A 16,157-nucleotide genomic window follows, 5' to 3' on the forward strand; every position below is an offset into this window, starting at 1 on the left:
AATATTTGACAATATTAAACATCTGTTCATAATAAAATATCCAGCAAATGAGAAATAGAACATCCTAAAACTAAAAAAGAGCATCTATGTAAAATCTAGAGCTAACATACTTAATCATGAAAGACTGGATACTTTTCATCTAAGATAAGTGACAATTCAATGATTTCTGCTTTGATGATCATTTCTATTCAGCAATGTACTGGAAGTCATAGCTGGTCCTATAAGGTGAGAGAAGGAAATAATATCATAAGTATTGGAAAAGAAGTAATATTATCCCTGTTTATAGAAGGCATAGTAATCTACATAGAAAATCCTAAAGAAGTTACAAAGCAATTACTAAAAATATCAAGTGAATTTCCCACGATTGTAAAATACAAGGTCAATATTGAACATTCAATTCTATTTACTAGATGCAAACAGCAAAAAATATGAATAGGAATTTAAAATTCTTTTCTATTTACCATATTTGATGAGAATTTAATATTTATGAATGTTTAAAGTGCAAGATTTCTATAGTAAAATTTACTAAAATTCCCAATATAAATTAAAAAATAAATAAGTGGAGAGTTGTACCATGTTCATTAATTGGAATACTTAATACTGTTGTCTATTCTCCCCAAATTAATCTGTAGAATCAACACAATACCAGTAAACTTTTTAATAAAAATTGACAGTATTATTCTAAAATACATATAGAAATTGAAATGTCACAGAAAAGTCAAAACAATCTTGTAAAAAAGCAATAAACTTGGAATACTTATATTACCTGACTTAAAGAATTACTATAAAGTTACATTAATCAAATAGTGTGGCACTTACACAAGGATATTAAAATAGATTTATAGAGTAGAACAGAGAGTCCTGAGAGAGACCCAATTCATTTTTGACAAAGGTGCCAAAGAAATAAAGTGGAGAAGAAAAGTCATTTATGGAAAACTGAAAAATACATAGAAAAAAATTAACTTTAATTCCTATCTTATGATACACAAGAGTTAATTCAAGATGCCTCACAGAACTGTTGAGGGAAAATTTTAAAGATTCTGGAAGAAGACAAAGGGTAATATTTTTTATTTTGACGGTAGGGTTTTCAGTGTTTTTGTCACTGAAAGATAAGTAGCTTTATTAATGGACATTGCTATTTTTTTAAATACTTTGTTTTTTTTTTTTAGAGCAGTTTTAGGTTTGCAGCAAAATTTAGGGGAAGGTACCGAGATTTTCCATATACTCCCTGCCCCCACACATGTACAGCCTCCCCTGTTATTAACATTGCCCACCAGACGGGTACATTTATTACAGTTGATGAACCTATATTGACACATCATAATCACCCAAAGTCCATAGTTTACATTACAGTTCATGCTTGGTGTAAATTTTATGGGTTTGGACAAATGTATAATGATGTATCCATCATTGTGGTGTCATACAATTTTCACTGCCATAAAAATCCTCTGTACTCACCTGTTTATCTCTCTCCCAAAAGAATATTTTTAAATATTTATTTATTTTTGTGTGAGAGAGAGAGAGACCGAGAGAGAGAATGTGAGTGGGGGAGGGGCAGAGAGAGAGGGAGACACAGAATCTGAAGCAGGCTGCAGGTTCCTAGCTGTCAGCATAAGAGCCCAATGCAGGACTTGAACTCATGAACCACTAGATCATGACCTGAGCCGAAGTTGGATGCCTAACCAACTGAGCCACCCAGGCACCCCCCAAGAAATATTTTTGAGACCCAGCAAAGATTTCTTAGACAAAACACATAAAGCAATCATTATAAACAAAAAATAGAAAATTAGACTTAAAATTAAAGTCTGCTCACCAAAAGTCTCCATTAAAAAGCAAGAGTAAGCAAGCCACAAAATATTCATAAAACATGCATCTGAAAAAAGCCCATATCCAGAACATATAAAGAACTCCTATAATTCACTAATAAAAAGATAAACTACTCTATATAAAATTAGGCAAAGACTTATTCAGATACTTCACAAAAAATATATACAAATAACAATAAGCACATGAGAAACTATTCAGCATGTTTAATCATCAAGGAAATGCAAACTAAAAACTCAATGAGATACCACTAATCACCCATAGAATGGTTAAAATTTAAATAATTGTCACCACCAAAAATTGGCTAGAATATGTAGCAATTAGAATTCACATACATTACTGGAAGTCATGAAAAATGGTACAACCACTTTGGAAGAAATTTTGTCAATTTCTTATAAAGTTAAACATACAGCTACCCTATAACCTAGCATTCCACTTCTGGGCATTAAGCCAAAAGAAATGAACATATACACAGATATGTTCAACTTGTTCAAAATGACTCATAACAACTTTATTCCTAATATCTTCAAACCAGAAATAACCCAAATCAAAGGGAGAATGAATAAAAATATTGTGGCATATTCAGGTAATGGAATAATACTCATCTATAAAAAAAGGAATAAATGACTGATAAATATAGCAATATGATATATCTCAAAGACATTAGGCTGAGAGAAAGAAGCCAGATACAAAAGAGTATATACTGTGACTCCATTTATACAAGGTTCTTGAACAGGCAAAGCTAACCTATGATGAAAAAAGAAAAAGAAAAAGTAATTGTCCCTGGAGTTCGTGAGACTGGGAAGGGACGTGAAAGAACTTCGTAGGTGATGAAAATGTTCTTTAACTTGATAATGGTATGAATTACACATTTATTTGTCAAGCTCATCTTACTGAACACTTAAAATTTATGTATTTTTATGAAGGAAAATTTTACCAAAAAAAAATGAACTGTAGAAAATAAATCTTCCTGATATATGCTTAATATTATTAGCTTCCTTTATCAGGATAAAAACAATATGCCTTAGACCATACATTCTATAAACAGAGAAGCTATATTTTTAGATAGATTATGGATGGATGAATTCACGGGTGGATGGATGGTTAGTAGATAGATAGATAGATAGATAGATAGGCAGATAGATAGGTCACTGACCCAATTACAATGTTGCATTAACTTTATATAACTTTCTATTATCGATAGCACTCATTTATACTATCTTGACACACACATCCCCTTTTCTTATCCAGCAGTTATCAAAGACACACATTTATAAGATGGTTCAACAAATTTAAGGGCACTTTTTTTTGTATGTGCATGTGACAATGAATTGGAAATCAATACAGCACAGTAGAAATATCTGTCTTTGAAATCATATACACCTGGTTTCCAATCTTAATTCTGCAATTTATTAGTTAGGTGACCTTGTACAAGTAACTTAACTTCTCCTAGAAGCCATTTCTTTAGCCATAAACGGGGGCGATTTATGCTTTAAAGGGTTTATTCATTCATCTATTCAACAAGGAACATTGACTTCCTATTATTTGCCAGGAACTGGCTGTACGTTTTGAAAAGAACACTAATATCCAGAACATACAAAGAACTCCCAAAACTCAATAATAAAACTACTCTACTTAAAAAAAAAAAAAAGGCAAAGACTTGGCCAGACATTAGGGTGGAGAGTGGACAAGAAGAGCAGCAGAGAAAATGCAAGAAAACTAGGTAGTAAGCTCTTTCAGTAGTTTGGTTGGAGCTCATTTCAGTTTGAAATAGGAGAATGGCAGTGAAGCCACAGAGAAGTGGATTGACCCAAGAGATACTTAGAAGGTAAAATTCATAGAACTTGGTGAGAATTGGAAATAACGGTTGTAAGGGCGGAGGCAACGAGTATGTTTCTTGCTTGCCAACCGGCCGGAGGGTGGTGCCTTTCACAGAAAGAGGCAATATAGATAGGGGACCAGATTTGGTACTTTTTGAGATAAATGTAGAGAGGGCATGTCATGATGACTGGCTCAGAGGAGGCACTCAATAAGTGGAAGTTACTGTGGAATGGAACAAAACTAATTAATTCATATGGGATCAGACCTGTAAACTTGATTTCAATTACTATTCTAAAATAAGTTTAAAAAAAGAAGCATGTATTGATGAAGCCCACAAACATATACCCGAAGATATGTGCACAGATTTTGTTCAGATACTGCTGCTGTAGATCTAGGAGTTAATTACCCTAATTATAATATGTCTGTTTTGAGAATACTATGAGACCTGAATTTCCCTCTCCTCTCATCTTTGCACACATGAAGGTTTCAGAATCTCAAAGAAATGTGTAGTAATTTGGCTGAAAAAGAAACATATTTACTAAAAAGTTAGTGAGTTGCTCAACAAAGAAAGAAGCCAATCTTACACTGAAGAAAAGAGATATAAAACAACATATATAGTATTTGATATTTCTGTACAAGAAGTTTCTCTTAAAACATTATAACAGGATGCATTTCTAAACTATAACTACCTAGCTTAGAAATGAATTTTGATGCTGTTGTGTAATCAGGTTACATATGAAAGAAACTTGTAAACCTTAATAACAAAACCAGGCTTTGGAAAAAGTGACCAAAGCACACTTATTTTTATTTTATGCTTTGAAACCTGCATTGAGATATTTCATTACTCTTAAACCATGATGAAATCATGGAAGGCATCATAGTAAGAGCTAAAACCCTGGGGAAGCTATTAACAATTTTGCCTTTACACTTCCTACATGATTGGGGAAATGTGGGTTCTACTTCCCCATGAGACTTTTATTGCCAGATTTGGTACAACTGCTGCTATATCAACAGAAAGGATTATGCATTACAGTGGGGCCCTGTGAAGATTTGCCTTAAAAAGTTAAATTCTGTTAGATATGCTAAAGGAGTACCTTAAGTTAGAGAGAAATTAGCTTTCTATAGGGAAGGGGGGACTATAAAACAAACACATAAATGATGGTCCTATAAAATGGATGATAATTTTCATTCATGATTTCATTCATTATTATATATCGTTCATTCATTCATTTTGTTTCATTTTATTATGCCACAATAGAGGCACAGAAAAATAGAGCTTTTATAAATGTAGTGATCAGATTTCCTCAGGAAAAAAAAATATTATTGTTGTGTAAGTAAAACTTTAGTAGGCAGAGATGACAAGAGAAGACGTTTTATTACAAGGAATGGCATGAACATGAGTACAGATTGCCTAGGTGAGAGGTTTGTGCAAGTGGGAGCAAAGAGAATGAGAAGAGAAAACCAACTGCTGAGATATGAAGAAGGTAGAACCTATAGGCTTTGGCACTTTGTACATGTGTGCAGGGAAATGAAGGGGAATAGTGATACTATACCATAACCACTGAAACTATAAAAAACAAGTGAGCATAGCGATGACGAATCAGTACCAGCTGAAGTTCAGAAAATTACTTATGTTGGAATTGCATAGTAGCTCAGTTTATTATTGTGGCTTGAGAAGTAGTTTCCGATTATGTTTAGGAGATTGTTGCCTAACACTGGAGTTAGGGTTGACTCTTACAAGTTTTGAATTACATAAAAGTGCTTGATGTAGAGACAAAAATAGTAGAATGCTGCTTTTCAAGTAAGCTGCAAAGAAATTTTAGATTTTTTTTTGAGTCATGAAAACATAAACAAAACATCAGAACAACTTACTAGCTTAATGAAATGTAGCCAAGTTGGGGCTAATCCAGATTCCAGGACAAATTGTAATGTTTCTAAAGTCAGAGACTCATCTTCTTCTTGCATATGCTCTGACTTAAGTCAGTCTTGTCCATAGGGTAAAGCAAAGACAGAAAATTATATTTTTATAAGCTATTAAACTGTGAGTAGGAGATTGAACTTAATATAGGGCTGTATCCTTACCAGAGGCCATTAAATCAGGGTGGGAAAGATAATTGTATGTTTTTCCAACAGCATAGCAATCGTGAGTAGAAAAGAAGATTTTAGCTTGAACAGTCTCTTAAGTCCCTATGGATTAGGAACTGACCAGTAGGGATGTTGCCTATAACTGTGGCAGCTGGTGACTAATTTGTAGCCTGTAGCCACCTCATTCTAAGTGTGTTTACAGCAAGTCTTTGGCTCAACTGTTTGAGTAAGAGTCATTCTCACTGGACTTATTATCACCAGGCCACTCCATATTCATGGCATGTGACCAAGTGATGCAGATGTTTGGAGACATGTTAGGCTGAAGATATGCTAAATTAGGAATTAAGATTCTAAGAGTATAATAAAGAAGGGCTGTGTGGATATAAGGGGGAGTTTAAGAGATCTTGGTGGTTAATAAATATTTTCCATCCTAGGTGTGCCTTTACTGGAATTGGAGACTTCGAGGTAGAGGCCACATGACTAGGATTGTGTGTTGAAGAGAAATTTTTCACAGTTTTGTTAGGAATACCTGAATTCCCTATATGGACACTCTAAGGGGTCAGAAAAACCATAACCGAGTTATACACACAATTAGCAAGTTGTTCTTCTCGCTCTGGGACTGTCCTACCAGAGAAGAGTAACTTGGGTGAGCCAATCTGTTTCTGTGGATTTCATTTTCTTCCTATATAAAATAAAGAAAATGGAACAACTCCCATTTAGAATCTTAACTGTTAGATTCACATATTCATAGTCTCATGATTTGCAAAAATAGCACAATTCTCTACCTTTTACCTGTACCTATGCCATTTGCATTGTGACTTTGTAGCTCCTCTATCAAGGGGTTGAGTCTATTCTCCCATCCTTCGGATGTGGATTGATCCTGTGACTTACTTTAACCAATAAAATAGGACAGAAGTAAAAATGTGCCAAATGCTGAGTCTAGGCCTCAAAAGGCCTGTGTCTTTTTGTTTATTTTCTTGGAACTCTGCCACCACTATATGAACAAGCCTAGGCTAGTCTGATGGACGATAAGAGACGTGTGTCCCAATCACCCCTGTCACTCCAGCTGGCAGCCAGCAAAACGCCAGCTGTACATGAGACCATCATAGGCCAGCCAGACCCCTACTAACCTGCCAACTGATGACAGGTGCATGAATAAGCCATGTTGAGATCAGCTAAACCTGGCTCAGATCAACAGAAGCACCCCCTGACCTATAGAACTGTGAGCAATAATACGTGCTTATTTTTTTTTTAAGAGAGGTTCACAAATTATGGCCATAGGCCACCTGACAGTTTTTGTAGTTTTATTGGAATGTAGCCAAGCCCATTTGTTTATGTATTGTTTATGTATTTGTTATGTATTTGTTTATGTATTGCTTATGTATATGTTATGTATTTGTTTATGCAGTGTTTATGGCTTCTTTCACGCTACAATGGCAGTGTGAAATAGTAGGGACAGAGGCTGAACGGTACACAAAGACGAAAATATGTACTAGCTGGCCCTTAGTTTGATGACTCCCTGTTTTAAATCACTCGTTTTGGAGTGATTTGCTACGTGATAATATCTAACTGGTGTGCTGTCACATTAATAAATTGAGCAATCATATTGGCTATTTATTCTTAAATAATAAACTATTTCTAAAAACTCAAAATGTGTTAAACAACAACTGACTTATGATCTCTTATAGTTCTGTGGGTTGACTGGGCTCTGCTAGGCTGTTCTTCTGCTCCACATGGTGTTGGATACGGATGTTATCTAGGAGTAAGACTGGACTGGAATTTCGGAGCTGGCACATTCAGGTAGCTGGCAGCTAATGCTGGCTGCCATCTGGGAGATCAGCAGGGGCTACTGACTGGGGCATTATGCAGATGGCTTGATGGCTGGGTTCTTAGAGAAAGGATCTCAAAGGTGAGAGTTTTGAGAAGCCCAAGCCAAAGCTATTTCTCATGACTTAGCAGTAGAAGCTTACTTCTGCCATGTTCTGCTGGTCAAAAGTGAGTCGCAGGGCCAGTCCGTATTTAAGAAGATGGACTACAGTAAGGAATCACTACTGGGAGTTTAGGTTCATTGGAGCAGAGAAAGATATTATTGAATACTAGCTACCTCAACTACAGTATATAGCCTTTTCCCTCTCTTTTTCCCTCTCCTTCAGTATTTTTCTTTTTGTCCTCATTTACGGTATAGTACCATATAGAAATTGTTAAACTCACCAGCATACTTGATATACATGGATACATAGGTACATATATGTGTGCATACATTGGATTCTAGTCTTAGTTTGGTTTGGTTGGGTAGCCGTCTGACATTTATACATGGATCTTTTGCCTTTGGAAAGGGTCACTTCACATCTGCTTCAATTAAAATGTGTGATGACTCTTTAACCTTAGAATTTTAGTTTTTAATCGTATTATGCAATTTTATCCATCTTTGGCAAGCTGATAATTTAGATTGGAAGGTGACCAAAAATGAAACATGTGAAATAATATAACAACTTTCCATGGTACTTCACTCTCCCTTTGGCAGCCATTGCATCCCATACACCTGTGGGCTCAGCATGACCCACTCAACACAAAGTTTAAAAGAAGTCAGAGTTGAGGTTATCTAGGTGTTACAATACTGCTCACTTTGAGCATTCTCTCAGTGATCATCTGAAAATTCCAATACTATGTGCTTTGAACTCTTGGTTCATTTTGTCTCAACTGATAGATCAACTGCTTTGAACCACAAAACCCCTGTCATCTGTTTTATACTCCTGATTTTCAGAACACTGGCTTGCTCTCTAGCAGTTTTGAGATCTTTAACTTTCAAAGTGGCTATCTCTAGACCACATCACCTTCTTTCTCTCTCTTTCAAATTCCATGGCAACCATGCCTATTCAGACACCAATCCCTCACATGCACCCCAACCCCCACAGACCTGTATAGTAAATACAAAGCAGGAAGACACAAAAGTTATTTCTCTTCATTTTATGCTAGATGTTAAATTGAGTGGGTTTAAACTGAGGTACAAACTCCTTTCTTTTGCTCACTTCTTTCTTGTGGATTTAGAGGAAAAGTTATATTAACTCCTTCCCAAATATTCTCTTTTCTCTGTTTATGACATTCATACATTAAAATAAAAATACTGCACTTAATTCTGATTTCTCTATAAATATTTCCAAAACTTGCTTTCTTACATGATTATGTCAAGTGTTTCCACCTACTCACCATCCTCTTACACTGTGATCTCTCACAACCTATCCTTTTGTGTTGCTGGCTTCCCCTAGATTAGTCTGATCTCTTGAAGCAAATATAGTGACCCAGGCTACCTTTGGACCCATTCAAGTGCTCTTGCTCCTTTACTCCCAGCCATTCAGCTGTTTCTTATTCTCTGTGGTCAGTCCTATCTCTGCTCTTCTTATCTACTCCTCTCACCCCTGCCATTGCACACAGTTATCAGATGGTGTCAAGTAAGAGATTACATCTATCTCATCTGGGGCATGTCTTATAGGAGTATGGCAGGCCATGTGGGAGAGGAAACCCCTCACCTATGTTCTGCTGCATAAACACAGAAGGCAAAGACTAGAATCGTGATCAGGAGAAATAGAATCTCTCTATGTCATGGAACAAGGCTAAGGGAGAAAAGTTTAAGGCTAATGTTTGATCCAACTGGATTAAATAGAATAAGAGAATGGGATTAAAAAATCAGAAGGAATGACAACACAGAGTGAGAGACAAGGTGAACCAAATGTATCCAGGAGCAATTTCGTTAATGGAGTATGGACCATAGTGCCATCTTTTTTATATGGTCATGTTGGATTCCTTTAAATTGCTGGAGCAAACTCATGTACTTTTGCTTATGTGTTCCTCCTATGTTTTCAGTATTCTTGTTTATACTATTTTGTCATTTCTTCATTTGTTCTTTATTTATGGATGTCTTGTGAAAGTCCGTCAAGGTTCTAAATTCTCTACTCTACACTTACTACTTTAGTCCCTTAACTATTTTTTGGTAAAACTTATTTTTATGGAGTTGTAACTTAAGAATAGTGAAATCCACAAATATGGAATATATAGCTTATTTTTTTCTTTTTTTGCATATATACCTATATCATGCTATAGAAAACTATCACATGAAACTATTGCATGCTCCCTTCTGAGGAACTACCTACCCCAAAGATTATTTTTAATTTTTCCAATTTTAAAAAAATCAATAGCTTTTAAATGTGTCATTGGTAGGCAACAAATGAAATATTTCAAAGTGTACAACTTGATGTTTTGACATATATACATCTGTGAAAACATCAATCAAGATCGTAAGCATATCCATCTGTCCCAAAAGTTTCCTCATGCCTCTTTGCATGCCATCCCTCTCATGCTTCCTTATTCTCCAACCCCATAGCTACTATTGATTGCACTTTCCTGAATTTTACATAATTGAATTATACAGCATCTAATATTTTTTGCCTTGCTTTTTCATTGAACATAACTATTTTGTGATGTGTATTTGATTAAGCATGTTTTAATATTTTTGTTCTATTGCTGAGTAAGCATCCACCACATAGATAAACCACACATTTATTTTTAAAATCCATTTTTTTGAGGTTTGGGCTAATACAAATGAAGTTGCAGTGAATATATTAAAGGCTTTTTATTTCTCTTGTGTAAATATTAAGCATCACAACTTCATCATATAATACATTTTTGTTTAACTTAAAAAATTTCCTAATTTCCAAAGTGGTTGTACCATTCCTTTCCCACTAGCAGTAATTTGAAAATTCCAGCTTCTCCATATCCTTAGCACTTAGCATGGTCAGTCGTTTTAATTTTAGTCATACTAATAGGTGTGAAGTTACATCTCATTCTGGTTTCATTTGCTTTGTTTTTCCTTATGAACAATAATATTGAGCATCTTTTCATGTGCTTATTTGTTGTCCATAGATTTTCTTTAGTCCAGTATGTCTTATTTCCTTTGCTTATCTGTTTTTGTGTATTGTGTGTTTTTTTTAATTGAATTTTTTTGTTTTCTTATTGTTTGAGAGTTCTTTATATATTCTGGATACAAGTACTTCATCAGATATATGATCTACAAATATTTTCTTCTAATATGTGGCTTGCCTTTTATTCTCAACAATGTTGAAAAGCAAAAAATTTTATGGATGCTTTTGGTATCATAGCTAAGAAATATTTGCATAATGCAAGATAATAGAGTTTCTTCTTTATTTTCTTTTAGTAGTTTTATAGTTTTTAGCTTTACCTTTAAGTCTATAATTTATTTTGAGTTAATTTCAAAACGATATGAGGTATGGATCCAAGTTGTTGTTGTTTTCATTTATTCTAGTACTATTTGTTGAAAGACTACTTGTACTTATTTTGAAGTTTATATAAATGAAACCATGGAATAGTTTTATTTTATTTCTTTTGCTTAAAATTATGTATTTTGAAATTTATTGATTTTGTTGTGTGTCCATTAATTTATTCTATTCCATTGCTTTTTGTATTCCACTGTATGAGCATACCATCATTTATTAATCCATTCTATAGATGATGGGCATTTCCATCCTAGTTTTAATGATCATTTTGGTTGTTTCCAGTTCCTTCCTCTTATGAATAATGGTGTTATGAACATTCTTATCTTTTGGTGACATAATAATAATTTTAGTTAGGCACGTACTCAGGAGTGAAATTTCTGTGTCATAGGGTATGGAAATGTTTAGCTTTAGTAGACCCTGACAAAAGGTTTTTTTAAGTGAATATATCAATTTTGTCTCTTACCAACAATGTATGAGAGTTCCACTTACTCACCAATGCTTGATATTGTCAGTATTTCTTAATTTTAGTAACTCTAGAAGGCATGCCGTGTCATCTAATTTTGGTTTAATGTACATTTTCCTCAGGAATAACAATGATGAGCACATTGCATGGCACACAGTCCAATTAGATATCCTCTTTTTTGAAGTGTCTATTTAAGTCTTCAAGTCTTTCTCCATTAAAATTTTCTTTTATTTATAGAAATTTCTTTATATGTTTTGGATATGTGTCTTTTGTATATGCCAGTTCTTAATTAGAACTTAATTTTAACATATCAAACTTTTCAATTTTTTCATGTGAGACTTGTGCTCTAGTGCTTCATTTAAGAAATCTTAAATGTAGATATTCAATTAATGCAATATCACTTATTGAAAAGACCATTTTCTCCCTAAACCAAACTGCAGTGGTACTTTTGCCATATAACAGTTGATTGTGTATGAATCTGTTCTCATACCTTCTATTCTGTTCTATTGTTCTAGTTTTGGACATTGTCCTAATTACATTAGATTTATAAAAGTCCTGAGATCTGATAGGAGAAATTTGTTTTCTTCAAGATTACTATGATTTTCTAGGTCCTTTGTATTTCCATGTAATGATAGAAACAGTTTATCAATTTCTGCAAAAACTCCCTTGGATTTGATTGGAGTCACATTAAATACACAGATAATTGGGGAAGAACTATTACATTAAAAACATTGATTCCTCCAATCTATGAACATGGTATACTTCCCCATTTTTTTTGTCTTTGATTTATCTCAACGTTGTTTTATAGCTTTCAATACAAATGTCTAGCATGTTTTTTATTATATTTATTCCCAGGTATTTGATGCATTTTGCTGCAATATTAAGTAATATTCTTTTAAAATTTTTATTATTTTTATTGTCCAATTTTTGCTAGATGCATAGAGACATACATGAATTCTGAACATTGGCCTTTAATATAATATCCTTGCTAAATCGACTTATTAATTTTAAAGTTTTATGTGTAGAATCTATTCGTTTTGTCTACATGTAGAATCACCTGTAATTAATGACAGTTTCCTTTTTTCCTGTCAATCTTTATGTCTTCTTTCTTTTACTTGAGCAGAATAGGAGCTTATACTCTACTATTTTTTATTTGATCCTACTAACAGTTATACTTAAACTGTAATCTCTAGATTGTTTTTCCTCCTGACTTGTCCTTTATGTAGGAATCCCCTGCTCCAACTGGTATCCCAAATTTCTTCTCCAAACTCACATAGTCATCTGGGCTTGGGCATTTCCTTTGGCTTATGTTGAATAATGTTGATTAAATATTCTGTAGTTCTGATTACACAATGTTGTTAGCATTACCAATAGCTAAGTAATTTTCTGTCTCTTACAGTAGACAAAATTTCTGGAGTGCAGGGATTATGCTTGTTATCTCTTTATTTCTGGTATCAAGAATGGTGCCTGGCACATCAGAGATATTTGATATTTTATAACTGTTTGCTGAATTAAAGAGTGATGCTCCAACTCTGAACTTTCACAAGCCTTTCATATCTAATTATTAACTCAATGTTTCCATTTAGCTGTACTTCCAGGGGTACACTCATGTCCTGAACTCAATGAAATAAACATTCTGTCTTCTTTTGCCCCTCTCCCAATGACTCAACTATCCAATTAATTCTCTGGGACATTCATCTGGTAGTCAATTTTTTACTATTTCATTTTTTAAAGCCTCATTTGGCTTCACATATTAAGTTAGTTCTCATATCCTATTAATTCCTTCTTGCTGGGATTTTTGGATTTGAGCCTTCTTTTCCATTTCCATCGTCATTACTCTAGTCCAGAGTTTTATAACTTCATTCCTTGACTGTGCTCTTTGTTGTAATATTTGTTTCTTTTTTTTTTTTGTATTATTTGTTTCTAAACCCTTTATTCTGCAGCATACTCACCACACAGCTTAAAAAAAAATCTTCCTTAGGCATTACTTTAGTCATGCATTTCCCCCAAGAAGCAAAGTAGATTCCCTTTATCTATGCTAATGGTATGGCAGCCCTGGTTTATTTCATACCATATGCATACATACCCCATTTATCTCCAACGTAGTCATCCATTCCACTTCACAAAATTTAATCTCCTTGTTACCCCACTTCTTTGTCATTGCTCCTATACTTCCATGGAAAGGCTGCTTCTTCTCTTTTATGATGCTATGCCTATAACTTTCTTTAAGACCTGGCTGCAGATTTACCTCTTTCTAAAAGATCTCAATGAATTGTATCATTCCAAATGAAATATTCCTTTCATTTTACAAATTCCTAATATTTTTAGTCTATAAGTATTACTCTAACAACTAACTATCAGGGAAGCACAATTTGATAGTTCAGAAATAACACTTTAATACTAAAGGCTTTATGCTAACATGTGCTTTTATCATGATTACAAACGTTTTCCTGATAAGGAGTTATGATTTGGATTATCTTGTGAGGAATGCAAGAATAGGTGACATTTAGATGTATGAAAGATAAGCAAAGTTGTGGATAAGCAAAGTAGAATCTTCTTTTTTTTTAAATTTTAAACAAAGACTCAAGTAGTGTTTTCAGGCATTAGCTGGAATATAGTCATAAATAATAGCATATGAACTCAGTCAAGAAATTGTATGGTATATGATTTATCAGGATTACTGGATTTGTGAAGACTAAAGGGGATCCAGATGTTATCAAATCTACTGTCTTTACTTCAAACTGAGGGAAATAGAATCCTAGGAAAATTGTGACTTATCCAAGTTTTCACATCTAATTAATAGCATAATTGTGATTGTAACATAGGTTTCCTAATGTGAGGTCCATTGGGTTTTGTTTTGTTTTTTTATTATATAAGGTTACCCGTGTTGTTTTTAAACTACCACCTAGGGGGTCAGCTGCATTGTGAGCTCCCAGAAGTCTGGACTGTGCCTTTGTTTTCTTCTACTTTTCTCCAGAGCTGTCCTCCTTGGGGTAGTTTCATCATTTATGAGACACCCTTTCCCCTGTGTTGTACTTTCTACCTGGAAGACCCTCAGTAACTTTTTTAGAGTCAGAATAGGCAGGAGACTTTCTCCCCTAGATCACTTTTTGGGGGATTTATTTTAAGAATATAGGATTCAAGACTTGTGCTGATCAAGGGTTCCTAAAATTTGTCTTAGCTAGAAGATGGGGTTCCTAAGCAGGGTTACCTACTACTTTTCTCTATTTTCTAAATCAATGTTTATTTCCTAATCCATTTTCGGATCTGGTCAGGACTGAAAAAAAGTATCAAGAGGAGAAACTCTATCTCATCATAAGCTGCCTGTTACCTTCGAAACACTCAAGTTTCAGCATCCTTGTTTATCCCTAGGCTACTGATCTAGGGCAAGTTACAGCTCCATGTGTTCTCACAGGAATGTCTCTTCAATGGCGGTTCTCATTGGGAATCAAGCCAGATGTTGAGCCTAAGATAGTTCCTTTATCAGGGCATTGACTGAAGAGCCAGAATATTAAATTCTTCACCTCCAATATGAGCCAACAAGTCTCAGATACAGATTTCAATCAAGAAACAACCATTTTCCTCCAAATTTAGGCAGGCTATTGCTCAGCTCATCAGGTTAGAATCTCTCTGTTAACTTACTACTGATAGGGCACATTATTCCTTTTTAAATTTTTTCAACCTCTATGTTAGAGTTCTCCAACCTAGAGGAATGTGAAGTAAAGCCATCTGTTTACAAGGGAGGAAACTATTGCTTATTTCTGTATAGGGGTACAAGTAAACAGCCTGCTTAAGAACAGACAGTTAAAACTATAATCCACTGAGTGGTGTAGGGCAGGCATTGAACTTAAATGTGAGGTCTTAAGATATCCATTTGAATTGAGAAGGAAAGCATGTTTTCATGCAGCGGTATTCATGAAATGCTATGCATAAGCTCAGAAAATGCATTCATCATGGGAGTTTGAACACTGCTAACTTGTTTTAAGCAACTTCTATTATATCACTGAAGTCCTCCTATTACATAACAGCCACACTGAGTCATCTGTTTGCTTAGTTACTTCATTCAATTATGGGCACTATAACTTTCAAACTTTATAGTCTTTCCTCATTTCTCTCTTACTTGAAGAAAATCAACAAAACATGAATTGTTCCTATAGTTGTCCTTTGTAAGGAAGGTCCCATCTGAGCAACATTATTCCAGCCGCTATAGTTCAGTTTTTTCTCCTTAACAAGAGCATAGAAGTGGTCTTTTTCCCCTTGAATGTGCATATTCCTGAGGGAGCTTAAAAACTTCCATAAATCAATAAAGTAATTGCTACATAATGACCTATTGTTAGTGTTCGTGCCCAGAATGATGTCACAAGGGGGTAATGGAGCTACTGAATCAAAAAATGGCAGCTGTTTCCAATTTATTTGAGAGTCAGTTGGACAGAAAATTAAATAAACACATAGACAAGAAGGACAAGGGCAAGTCCTTGTATTATTCTTATGATAGTTTTAATTCAATTGCAGAAGTCAGCAGGCAGCTGATATTGTGGCCCAGAGTTTCATTAATTGCCTGTCTCGCATGTCAGTGAGACAGCACATGCTCACTTCATCATTTTCAGCTTCTGTTATTTGCATTTTAAAATACACACACCAGTGAAGCATGGATCAAACTTTTCTTGTGTGGGTTT

The sequence above is a fragment of the Prionailurus bengalensis genome, chromosome B4, assembly GCF_016509475.1.
Source record: "Prionailurus bengalensis isolate Pbe53 chromosome B4, Fcat_Pben_1.1_paternal_pri, whole genome shotgun sequence".
NCBI lineage: Eukaryota > Metazoa > Chordata > Mammalia > Carnivora > Felidae > Prionailurus > Prionailurus bengalensis.